Source organism: Oncorhynchus gorbuscha, linkage group LG25, assembly GCF_021184085.1.
Source record: "Oncorhynchus gorbuscha isolate QuinsamMale2020 ecotype Even-year linkage group LG25, OgorEven_v1.0, whole genome shotgun sequence".
In the NCBI taxonomy this organism is placed as follows: domain Eukaryota; kingdom Metazoa; phylum Chordata; class Actinopteri; order Salmoniformes; family Salmonidae; genus Oncorhynchus; species Oncorhynchus gorbuscha.
This window is the reverse complement of record NC_060197.1, coordinates 26,653,502-26,665,686: the sequence shown is the minus strand read 5'-3', so window position 1 is coordinate 26,665,686 and position 12,185 is coordinate 26,653,502. Positions and strand designations below refer to the sequence as shown.

At 41.6% G+C, this 12,185-nt stretch overlaps 1 protein-coding gene across 2 annotated transcripts in view; it reads right to left on the bottom strand.

Annotated features, from left to right (window-relative positions):
* The window catches only part of LOC124014544 (ras and Rab interactor 2-like), a 55,279-nt gene extending 45,637 nt beyond the window's left edge, over positions 1 to 9,642 (bottom strand). For both annotated transcript variants that reach the window (XM_046329662.1, XM_046329666.1), the window contains exon 1: positions 9,353 to 9,642. The gene's annotated coding sequence lies outside the window, so the exon portion shown is untranslated. The remainder of the gene's footprint in view (positions 1 to 9,352) is intronic.
* Positions 9,643 to 12,185: the final 2,543 nt, after the last annotated feature.

Genomic DNA, 12,185 nt, shown 5'->3' with positions numbered 1-12,185 from the left:
TGAGGAAAAAAAGTATTCCTTAGTTGTTCATTCTCTTGAAATCTAAAGGCAAGTATAAATTTGAGACAATGTCTTAAGTAGTTGAACATGTTATTACTCCAACCTTGTGAAAGCGACAAACTGACATGTTTTCATTTTTGTCAAAAACAACTTTTAGCGAATTAGTGGCTTTGATTTGACCGCCTGCACACGCGCAGTTCGGTGCTAGACGACCGTTAGACCGTTTTCTATGCATGAGTTTAGCGAGCCACGTCGGTATGACCTCGCCTACAAGTGTTATCGGGGATTTCTATTGGAGAAGCACTTTTAGCTTCATACTGTACCGTCTTTGATGAAACGTTTAAACTCATTTGCAAGATACTTTCGTAGCAAGGCGTTGTAAAACGAGTGTTTTATGAAACACATTCCAGATACTGGCTCTTGCAATAACGGATGACAGAAAAAATAACAACCAGATAACATTGCCCGCTGCAGCTATCACCAAGCTAAAAAAACAACGACACAAAACAGCTATCACCAAGCTATGCTAGCAAGATGCTGTCATCTTGGTTAAACACATGGTCAACGCACGCTTTAGCCTACACATAGAACTGAATTAGCTGACCATGTTGAGATGGGTGAGTCAAAACTTCAAAACTTTGTTCTCTCCCAAAGCAAACGCTAGTTTATTTTACCTCGCTGTATTCACTACTGCACTTGTTTGTTGTGATTGAATGACACATCAACATAAAACCACACCCCTATGACTACTCTTGTTTGCCTGGCTTCAGTCATGGCCGCTAGCATTTTATAATGAAAACTAGCGCAGCGGTCTAAGGCACTGCATATCAGTGCTAGAGGCGTCACTACAGGCCCTTGTTCGATTCCAGGCTGTATTACAACACCGGCAGGGATTGGGAATCCCATAGGGCAGCGCACAATTGGCTCAGCGTCGTCTGGGTTAGTGTTTGGCCTGGGCAGGCCATGAGTGTAAATAAAAATGCGTTCTTTAACTGACTTGCTTAGTTAAATAAAATTTAAAGAACGAGTCCAGGCAGGAAGGGAAAGAATAATGACAGTGCAAAAACTGTGGTTTCATTCACAAACTAATGGTTGTGATGGTAGCAGTGGTTAGGATAAATAATCCTTTAGGCAGAAAAGGTCAAATAAACAGGAATGGCTAGGCTACAATTAAAACTAAATCCTCTTCCGACATTACAGAACAGCGGCAAAACCAGGTAGAAATACCTTGAGATTCTGTGGGCAAAACCATTGCCTCAACAAACAGGGGTGCACATAACCAAAATGATAAAACCAGCGGGAGAAAAGGGTAGCAACCGCGGATATAAACGCACATGTTTGCGGACGCTCCTCATAGTAGAACGAGGACATGCAAGAGTGGAGCACAGTCACATGACAAACACAAAGTAGGCAGTCGAAAATAAATGCACAAACTGAAGAAAAAGTATTTCCCTCTAATTACACAGCTAATTGGGCACTTGTTCAGCCTGGGTGCCAGACTATTTTTGCTTTCAACTCCTAATGGAATGTTAATGCAAAAACAATGACAATGGAGTAGGCAAAAGCACAAACAGTTCTGGGAACATGTTGCACTTTTAGGCATATTTAAAACCAGACTAGGAAGGTTTAATAACAGTTTTAAAGAGTTGGTATGACACAATTCACTCAAAAGCGCACAAGAACGCCTCACCGTCACAAGACTATGCTATTAAATCCAGTTTTTACATGATACACCCCCCTCTCCAAATCAAAACCGGTGTTCTCACTCGCTCGCACACCAGTCTGTGTTTCACACCTGTTTGTGTATCTAATCAGCCTTGCAATATGGGCACCATGCTGCCCCAGACGGGAAGTAGAGCAAATGTGTGTGCACAAAGCCAGAACATAACATTGGCATCCATATTACATTTTTGATTTTCAGAGGGGGGAGCCAACTGGTCTATATGAAAATGTGATTGACAGAGAACAATGACAAGCATATAATCTACTTAAAGTGGTTTCCACTCTTCAACAGAGGTCGACAGGATGATGTTGTAGAGCAGTTTGGTACCGTATGCAGAGATCTAGCTTGCTAATGAGGGAGAAGAGGCGAGGGGTACAGAGTCTGAAGAGGGAGGAGGAAAAGAGAGCACCTGGATGAAAGTGCGGCATGCCTGTTAGGGGAGACCCCCAGGGAAGCAAGGGAATGTAAGAAGTGGAGCGATAGAGTGAAAAAGACGCATGTCTGTCTACGGCACCACAGTGAGAAAGTGAGCAGCAGGCAGCAGTGACAGCGAAGGAGGAGAGAGAGAGAGGAAAGGAAATGAGGGGGCTGAGAAGAGGAAGGGAAGAAAGAGAGAGAGAGAATAAGAAAACCTGGCAGTGAATGTCAGGCATGGAGAATACGGTTGGCAGTTAGGGAGAAGATGAGGGAGACACTTGAGTATTATTTACAGTGTATTGTAATAGAGTGGAAAGCACCTGGTAGAAGTACCTTGTTTTATTATTCTGGAACTCTGACATTTGGAGTGTAAACAGTAGATTCTGGAATACTGTTAATTTATGATGACTGAGAATACGTTCTGAATAACAATGCAGGCTTTCTAATGTCTGGGGATGATAATGGCGAAGTCGTCTGTTGACTACGGAGAGGGCAAAGTGAAACTGCTCGTCAGAATAGGGACATACTACATGATATCTGGTCATTTTCATGTAAATGGGCCCGTGAGCACCAATGTGGTTTATAAGAGCATATCAAATTGGGACTCAAATGAAAGCAAGAGTCTATATTTGAGAAATTAAGGCATATACATTTTTCAACCACTTTCCAAAAAAATAAAAATAAAATAAAGCAAATGCTTTGATTTCTGGTCAAACGGATGGAAAAGGCATCTTACAAAAAAAGTCTTAAAACGTATTAGAAATACATCAAAACCAAATAATGTTGAAGATCCCTGCCAACTAATATCAACACTTATGATTTCGTTTTGGAGAAATGCTCTGCCTTCTGTAAGTTTAAGATACATTGTGTGGTACCTTGAAATTCCATTACCAAAAACCCACATAACTTTAAGATCTTTTCTAATTTCTCTCCCTCATGAGAGACGATAATGAAAGTAAAGGTAGACCTATCAATTAGTTCGTGTTTTTACTGATATCAATTTTGTTTATGAATTATTAAGTGATTAAAATTTAAAAAATCAAACACATTTTTGCAATCGAATGGGCTACAATGGAAAATCATTGTAGTCACAAACTACAGATGGCTTTACAAATTTGGACAGCACAGTACAGTACAGCACAGGAAAGAAAAGTAGAGTATAGTTCAGTACAGCACAGTTCAGTACAGGAAAGAAAAGCAGAGTATAGTTCAGTAAAGCACAGTTCAGTACAGGAAAGAAAAGTAGAGTATAGTTCTGTACAGTAGAGTTCAGTACACAGTTGAGCACACTAGAGTTGAGGACACTAATGTACTGTACTCTGCTGTACTCTGCTGTACTATGCTCTACTGTACTTTACTGAACTCTACTGTTCTGTGCTGTACTCTACTGAGCTGTACTTTGTCCAAACTTGTGAAACATAGACATCTATGATTGGTTCAGTTTTGGACCAACCAAATTTGGACTTGTTTGGGGGCTAATTAAAATAATAGCCCGTGTGTAGAATAATACTCAAATATGCAAAGGAGGATATTGCATATTTATACCTTTGTATACATATTTAGGATACAGAAGAGAATAACATTCATATCCATAAATATGTGTTTCTGTGTAGTACAGATCAGTGACCCATGATGAAATTCTGTTACCGCAATTCCATGACTGGATGTAAATCCCCTTCACTTACTGTCGTTCAATAACAAAAGGCTCAATGCTCAAGTCAAGGTGTCACGTCATATCATTCTATCTGCAGAAATTGTTGAATCTTCATTCGGAGCAGATAGTTTTTGGAAAAGGTGGACTCAAAAAGCAGAGGGACATTTTACAAACATTCTTCTAGTAAATGTGTTTTTGTCAAATGTTCTTTGTTTGGCATACATTTAAAGTGACAAATCTGAGTTTCAGCGCAATTCCGTTGCCGTGGAATTGCCCATCTTTAGATCGGGTGTCATTGGATGTCATCACTTTCTAGCCAATTAAGTCATAGCCATATGCTTGACTCCGCTGTGTGTGTATGTGAGGAGAGTAGGGGGGGGAAGGGGTCCGTCAGACAGGTGTCTGTTTTGAGTGCCTGAAATATAGAGCTGTTGTTGGGGAGTTTAAGGGAAGAGTGACAGGCGAGAAAGAAAGAGAGAGAGAGAGAGGGGAGAGGTGGGGGGCGCTCATGTGCAATACCTCTACGAAGATCATTTAATTTATTTGTCTTGTTTGCCATTTCTTCTAACATGGACTTTTCTGTAATTTAGAGAGAGAGAGAGAGAGAGAGAGAGAGAGAGAGAGAGAGAGAGAGAGAGAGAGAGAGAGAGAGAGAGAGAGAGAGAGAGAGAGAGAGAGAGAGAGAGAGAGAGAGAGAGAGAGAGAGAGAGAGAGAGAGAGAGAGAGAGAGATAGGGAGGCAGACAGCAGTAGCAGAGTGAGTCAGACCATCCCTTAGGCTGTGGGAGAAGTAGCAAGGAGGGAAGACCTGCTATAGCATAACTGTGAATATTCATAATTTTAGACCTGAAATGGCCAACGGCTAGGACAGTGATTCAGACCAACCAGGCATTGTGATGATAAGTACCCAACTCCATCTCAGCTTATCTCATCAGATCAACAGTTTTAAATCTTCATTGATAGCTGGCTAACATCTATTATCTTTATCTGTGTTTGAGTGAACGAGTGAGTGAGCAAGTGAGAGTAATTGAGTGAGTAGGTGTGTCAATGTTTTTGATCAAGAGAAGCTCATAATAGATTATGGTGTGTAGACGATACATTTTCCCTGTACACTGATCTATGATCAGGTTAGCTTTTTCTCCATCCAAGGGCTAAGGACAGGGCTGAGGCACTTGTAGTTATAAACAGGTCCTGGATCAGTGACGACAGCCCCATATGCAGTCATTACAAACCCCCCTCACCCTCTTACTTAGCGCTCAGAACGGACCAGGCTGCCTGGCTGACGCTTGTGTTAAGAGAGGGAGAAAATAGCGAACAGACCTCTTGAGATAAAGTGATGTGTCACTAAGTGATGGGTGGAAATATCTCCAAACTCACAGTTAATGGATGTTCAGACCTCTATCTTATGACTTAGTCAATTAATAATACTGGATGGGCAGGGATGGGCTTTAAAGCACTTGGAACAATTAAAAAATTAAAAAATGATGGACTGTAGGATAATGTCACATGATTTTGACTAGATGTGGAGTGAGAGTGAATATTATATTTATCTGAAACAAATAATTTTTCAAAATTGCTTTTCAGGACATATTAGGAAAGTTTCAGTCCTTGCAGAAATAGTAATGATTTTTTGGAAAATAAATGTACAGAGGAATAGAGATAGGAAAAGCACTAGAAAGTGAGAATGTATGAACATTTTGTAACCTCCTTCATTCACCCTGTTGAATGATCTGTGTTTTTTATTGAGCTGCACTTCTTGGCCTGGTCTCCCTCGATAATGGGACTTCTTGGTTAAAGAAAGGTTAAAAAAGTCCAATGTAGCCGTTTTTAGCTCAAGATCAAATCATTTCTGGGACACAATTAAGGACCTTACTGTGATTGTTTCCAATTAAAATGGTTAAAAAAAAGAAACAAAAATAGCTTCTCAGCAGAGACATTTCTCAAACAAGAATTTTGCTATGACTGTCTGGGAGTGGTCTTGAGTGGGGAGGGGAAAACTGAAAACTAGCTGTTATTAGCAGAGCGTTTTAGAACTCCCTTCCTTATTGGTCTACTAACTACTTTACTGACTGGTGATGTCACAAGGCAGGCCAAAACTCCACCCCACCAAAACAGGCAGACATTTCAGGTGATCTTTTCAAACAGCTCTTACACTAAAAGGGAATTATCACAATTTTCACAATATTATTTTAACCTCAATGTGGAAAATCTGCACTGGGACTTTTAAAAAAAAGTCAGTCATTGGCTCTCCAACTACAGTGGTAGGTGTGACATCAGCCATGGCTATGATGATGTCATCAGTAGGTGACTGTGGGGTTGCCATACTGTGTGTTAGTCAGAGTACAGCAGAGTACAGTACACTAGAGTGTTCATGGAGGCACCACTTGTAGAACAGCAGACTGCACATTAGTGTGTGTGTGTGTGTGTGTGTGTGTGTGTGTGTGTGTGTGTGTGTGTGTGTGTGTGTGTGTGTGTGTGTGTGTGTGTGTGTGTGTGTGTGTGTGTGTGTGTGTGTGTGTGTGTGTGTGTGTGTGTGTGTGTGAGAGAGAGAGATCCGCATTATGCCTTTTCACACTGCTATCACACTCACACTCCACCCCCTCAAAACAGGCTGGGATGAAGCCCCATCCTCCCCCAGTACACACACACACACACACACACACTGGGACTCTAGGGGTTGACATGCCTCTCCATATATTAACATAACATCAACCAGCACATTCATTCTCCATATGACAAAAATACGTTGTGACAGATGCTCAATATCGATCAATTATAGTGTATTAACTTGATTTCAAAATGACTTTTTTTCTGGTCAGAGTGATGTTTCACACCATGATGCAGAGCAGAGTAAAACCTTTTCAAGCACATCAAATGTACATGGATTTTTACAGCAACGATAGAAAGGAGAGGTGGAACAGTAGAGGCCCTCCTACGCAGACAGGCAGGATGGATGAGAGGAGGATGGCACTCTGCTAAACTTATATAACAATCCAATCGTGTGAAATCACAATCTGAGGTACCCGGTGAACAGAGACAATAGCCAGTCTGAATGGAATGGCTCCTGTATAGCACCAGCCCTATAGAATCTGGTCAAAAGTAAAGGCATTTGGGATGGGCATGCTATTCCCTAGCTATTTCTTAGCAACGCGGGTGTATTTACATATACTAATGTTGCTTTCAATTGTACTGGGTTGCACAAAATCAGTCCACAGGAAGCCAGAGGTTAAATACAATTCCATTTCAACTTACTGTTTCAACTTCCTCTAGGTTTAACTCGTGTCAGAAAATCAGTCCTGCACGTACACCATATGTGGACAAAGAAAAAGAAGGAATAACTTGTGGGGGACTTATTTTGACATGAGGTAAGCAGAGGATCCACGTTTGGAAAGTCTGTTCAATAATACGATCCTTTTTATATTTTGTCTCAAACCCCCCCCCCCCCCCCCCCCCCCCGTCATGATCACCTACCTTCCTGCCACCGTCACAGTAAGTTTAAAAGTAATTGTATTTAACTTGTGGTTTCCTGTTGACTGTTTTTGTGCAACCAAATACAATTGAAAGCAACGTAAGTGTATGCAAATACTACTATTAAGAAGCTAGTTATTCCCTAGACAATGTCATGCACTTTAATGTGTCAATAAGGACACAGACAATAGCCAGACCTGCTGACTGTCCCTGAACAGCTGACGTCCAAAATATCACTGTTGGTTGTTTGTTTTCAATGTAACACACACTATTTTGATGAGTGATACCATAGAATAACAGGCCTGTTTTATTTGGTTACCAATCCAGAACAGATTGCTTAAATTTGGCCATTTCCTTATACTTCTACATGTACACTACATTACCAAAAGTATGTGGACAACCTGCTTGTCAAACATCTCATTCCAAACACATGGTCATTAATATGGAGTTGGTTCCCCCTTTGCTGCTACAACAGCCTCCACTCTTCTGGGAGGCTTTCCACTAGATGTTGGAACATTGCTGCGGGGACTTGCTTCCATCAAGCCACGACCATTAGTGAGTTTGGACATGGATGTTGGGGCAGTTAGGCCTGGCTCGCAGTCGGCGTTCCAATTCATCCCAAAGGTGTTCGAAGGGGTTGAGGTCAGGGCTCTGTGCAGACCTGTCAAGTTCTTCCACATCGATCTTGACAAACCATTTCTGTATGGACCTTGCTTTGTGCACGGGGGTGTTGTCATGCTGAAACAGGAAAGGGCCTTCCCCAAACTGTTGCCACAAAGTTGGGAGAACAGAATCATCTAGAATGTAATTGTAAGCTGTAGCGTTAAGATTTCCCTTCACTGGAACTAAGGAGCTTAAACCATGAAAAACAACCCCAGACCATTATTCCTCCACCACCAAAACTTTACAGTTGGCGCTATGCATTCGGGCAGGTAGCGTTTTCCTGGCATCAGGGAGACACAGATTTGTCCGTCAGACTGCCAGATGGTGAAGCATGATTCATTACTCCAGATAACGAGTTTCCACTGCTCCAGAGTCCAATGGTGGTGAGCTTTACACCACTCCGCATGGTGATCTTAGGCTTGTGAGCAGCTGCTCAACCATGGAAACCCGTTTCATGAAGCTCCCAACCAACAGTTATTGTGCTAACATTGCTTTCAGAGGCAGTTTGGAACTCAGTAGTGAGTGTTGCAACTGAGGACAGACCATTTTTACACGCTACGCACTTCAGCACTCGGCGGTCCCGTTCTGTGAGCTGGTGTGGACGACCACTTTGCGGCTGAGCCATTGTTGTTCCTAGGCATTTCCACTTCACAATAACAGCACTTACAGTTGACCGTGGCAGCTCTAGCAGGGCAGAAATTTGACGAACTGACTTGTTGGAAAAGTGGCATCCTTTGACGGTGACATGTTGAAAGTCACTGAGCTCTTCAGTAAGGCCATTCTACTGACAATGTTTGTCTATGGAGATTGCATGGCTATGTGCTAGATTTTATGCACCTGTCAGCAACGGTGTGGCTGAAATAGCCAAATCCACTCATTTGAAGGGGTGTCCACATACTTTTGTATATATAGTTTATTATCAAATAGACAAGGATACAGGTTTGAAGCTCCATACCTGTGTGTGCCATCAGACAGCTATTTTCGTAATGTGATAACAATAATAGCAAAAAACAACCAACAATTATTGTACATGACTCATAGATGATTATAGTGGCCTGGAATAGATAAAGTTAGACACAAAGTGTGCATAAATTACTGAAAATAGCCGAGAGGTAGCCTAGTGTCCGGAAACGCTGTTTACACCAAAACAATTACCGCCAACGCGACTTTAAGTTTCCGGGCATGAAGATTGGGTAAGGAACGGTTCTTGAGAAGAAATATAATGAACAATATAATTACACCCCCATGATGATGCGCGTGGCAGTTCCGACTGAGTAAGTTCGAGTAATTACCAATTCCCTGTAACTTCTCTTTCGTAACGATAGGTCTGACAATAAACAGGCATAAATGGCACTCCGCTCGCTCTTCAGGTGATTTCGAAAGAGCAGTTCAAAGGTGCCCCCACATACTTACATTTTAACTACTTACCTCTGCTATCCTATTTTTTATATTCTTCTTAAGATGCTTAACTTGATGTTCGTTGGGTGTTTTTTCTTGTTCAGTTAAAAATCCATGGGATTTGGGGATACAGGTAACCGCAACATTTGCCCTTTGGCGAAAGTCTCTCTTTCAGTGAGTGCCATGCTGTGAATGGTCTTTTCGGGAATGCGCGGTTGTATCATAGCGTGATGAGTTCTGTAGTGATTGTGTTCCAATCCCCCCCACGGACGGACTGTTTCCCCAAAGGTCCGTTCAAACCACTCGCTCTCTCTCTCCCCTCCTCGTTCACATTCTATTGAACTCTAGTAAAATATCAGCCAAGTCTTTTGTGTCCTACACGTAAGAATGTGCCTGTACTCCTTTTAAATATAGGTGGTCGGCTTTTGCATCCAATTTGTATAATGATGACTTCAATAAAGATAAAGACGATTAGTATCTTCCTCTATTAATGTTAAATATATGTAGTTGTTGTCTAGTTGTTAATTCGGAGAGGTGAGGTAATTTAAGGATAGGTGGACATCCAAATTGGAATAATGCATGCGTTAGTTTTCATTTCTGGACACATATATGTCTTTAAAAATGTGTACACACATCTGAAGTTGATTATGCATAGTACTGCAGGGGATTGGGAAAAGTCGTGTCCTAAGAAGGGATGCAGCACTAGTCGAGCGCAGACATAGATAGGTGCGTAATGGGTAGATTACACCTTGTAATCCCGCAGTCATCCGCTGGAGGTCGCAATATACCACATTTAAGACACGTATGGTATAAATGTTATTGTTATGGCTAGAATATATGAAGTATAAAGTTGAAGTCGGAAGTTTACATACACTTAGGTTGTAGTCATTAAAACTCGTTTTTCAACCACTCCACAAATGTCTCGTTTTGGCAAGTCGGTTAGGAAAATTACTTTGTGCATGACACAAGTAATTCTTCCAACAATTGTTTACACACAGATTATTTCACTTATAATTCACTGTATCACTATTCCAGTGGGTCAGACGTTTACATACACTAAGTTGACTGTGCCTTTAAACAGCTTGGAAAATTCCAGAAAATCATGGCTTTAGAAGCTTCTGATAGGCTAATTGACACAATTTGAGTACATTGGAGGGGTACCTATGGATGTATTTCAAGGCCTACCTTCAAACTCAGTGCCTCTTTGCTTGACATCATGGGAAAATCAAAAGAAATCAGCCAAGATCCCAGAAAAAAATGGTAGACCTCCACAAGTCTGGTTCATCCTTGGGAGCAATTTCCAAGCACCTGAAGGTACCATGTTCATCAGTACAAACAAAAGTACACAAGTATAAACACCATGGGACCATGCAGCCGTCATACCGCTCAGGAAGGAGACACGTTCTGTCTCCTAGAGATGAACGTACTTTGGTTCGAGAAGTGCAAATCAATCCCAGAACAACAGCAAAAGACCTTGTGAAGATGCTGGAGGAAACAGGTACAAAATTATCTATATCCACAGTAAAAGGAGTCCTATATCGACATAACCTGAAAGGCCGCTCAGCAAGGAAGAAGCCACTGCTCCAAAACTGCCATAAAAAAGCCAGACTACGGTTTGCAACTGCACATGGGGACAAAGATCGTACTTTTTGGAGAAATGTCCTCTGGTCTGATGAAACAAAAATAGAACAGTTTGGCCATAATGACCATCGTTATGTTTGGAGGAAAAAGGGGGAGGCTTGCAAGCCAAAGAACACCATCCCAACCGTGAAGCACGGGGGTGGCAGCATCATGTTGTGGGGGTGCTTTGCTGCAGGAGGGACTGGTGCACTTCACAAAATAGATGGTAACATGAGGGAGGAAAATGATGTGGATATATTGAAGCAACATCTCAAGACATCAGTCAGGAAGTTAAAGCTTGGTCGCAAATGGGTCTTCCAAATGGACAATGACCCCAAGCATACTTCAAATGTGTGGCAAAATGGCTTAAGGACAACAAAGTCAAGGTATTGGAGTGACCATTACAAAGCCCTGACCTCAATCCTATAGAACATTTGTTGAGTGTAAACATCTGACCAACTGGGAATGGGATGAAAGAAATAAAAACTGGAATAAATCATTCTCTCTACTATTATTCTGACATTTCACATTCTTAAAATAAAATGGTCATCCTAACTGACCTAAGACGGGGATTTTTTACTCTGATTAAATGTCAGGAATTGTGAAAAACTGAGTTTAAATGTATTTGGCTAAGGTGTATGTAAACTTCCGACTTCAACTGTATGTACATTCAACAGCCTAATGATTTCTGACCTTTACCTGTAAGTTAGTTATTAGTATTGAATATGTTTTTCTTAGCCAATTAGGATGCCATGGGCAAATGTAACAGCATATGGATAAGATATGACATTTGAATGGAACAAAAGTATATGTCGTTGTACACAGTCTCTTTTTATTTGAGAACAATCAAAGTTTTTCTTCATCCACCAAGTAACCTCCAGTCAGACCCAGATGTTAATAACAATGTTATGTGTCCAACACTAAACTTTCTCCGGGTTTGTGCCATGACAGGACAGAACCAGACCCTGCTGTGTCTCAAATGGCCACCGGTCAAAAGTAGTGCACTATTTAGGGAATAGGGTGGCATCTGGGACTCACACACTCTCTTCCCCTTCCCTGCCAGTAGATCACTCTGGGCTCCATATCCACTGACTGGAAAAATAACCAGCTTGATGCTTTGTGCTTGACACACACACACACACACACACACACACACACACACACACACACACACACACACACACACACACACACACACACACACACACACACACAGACAGACAGACAGACAGACAGACAGACA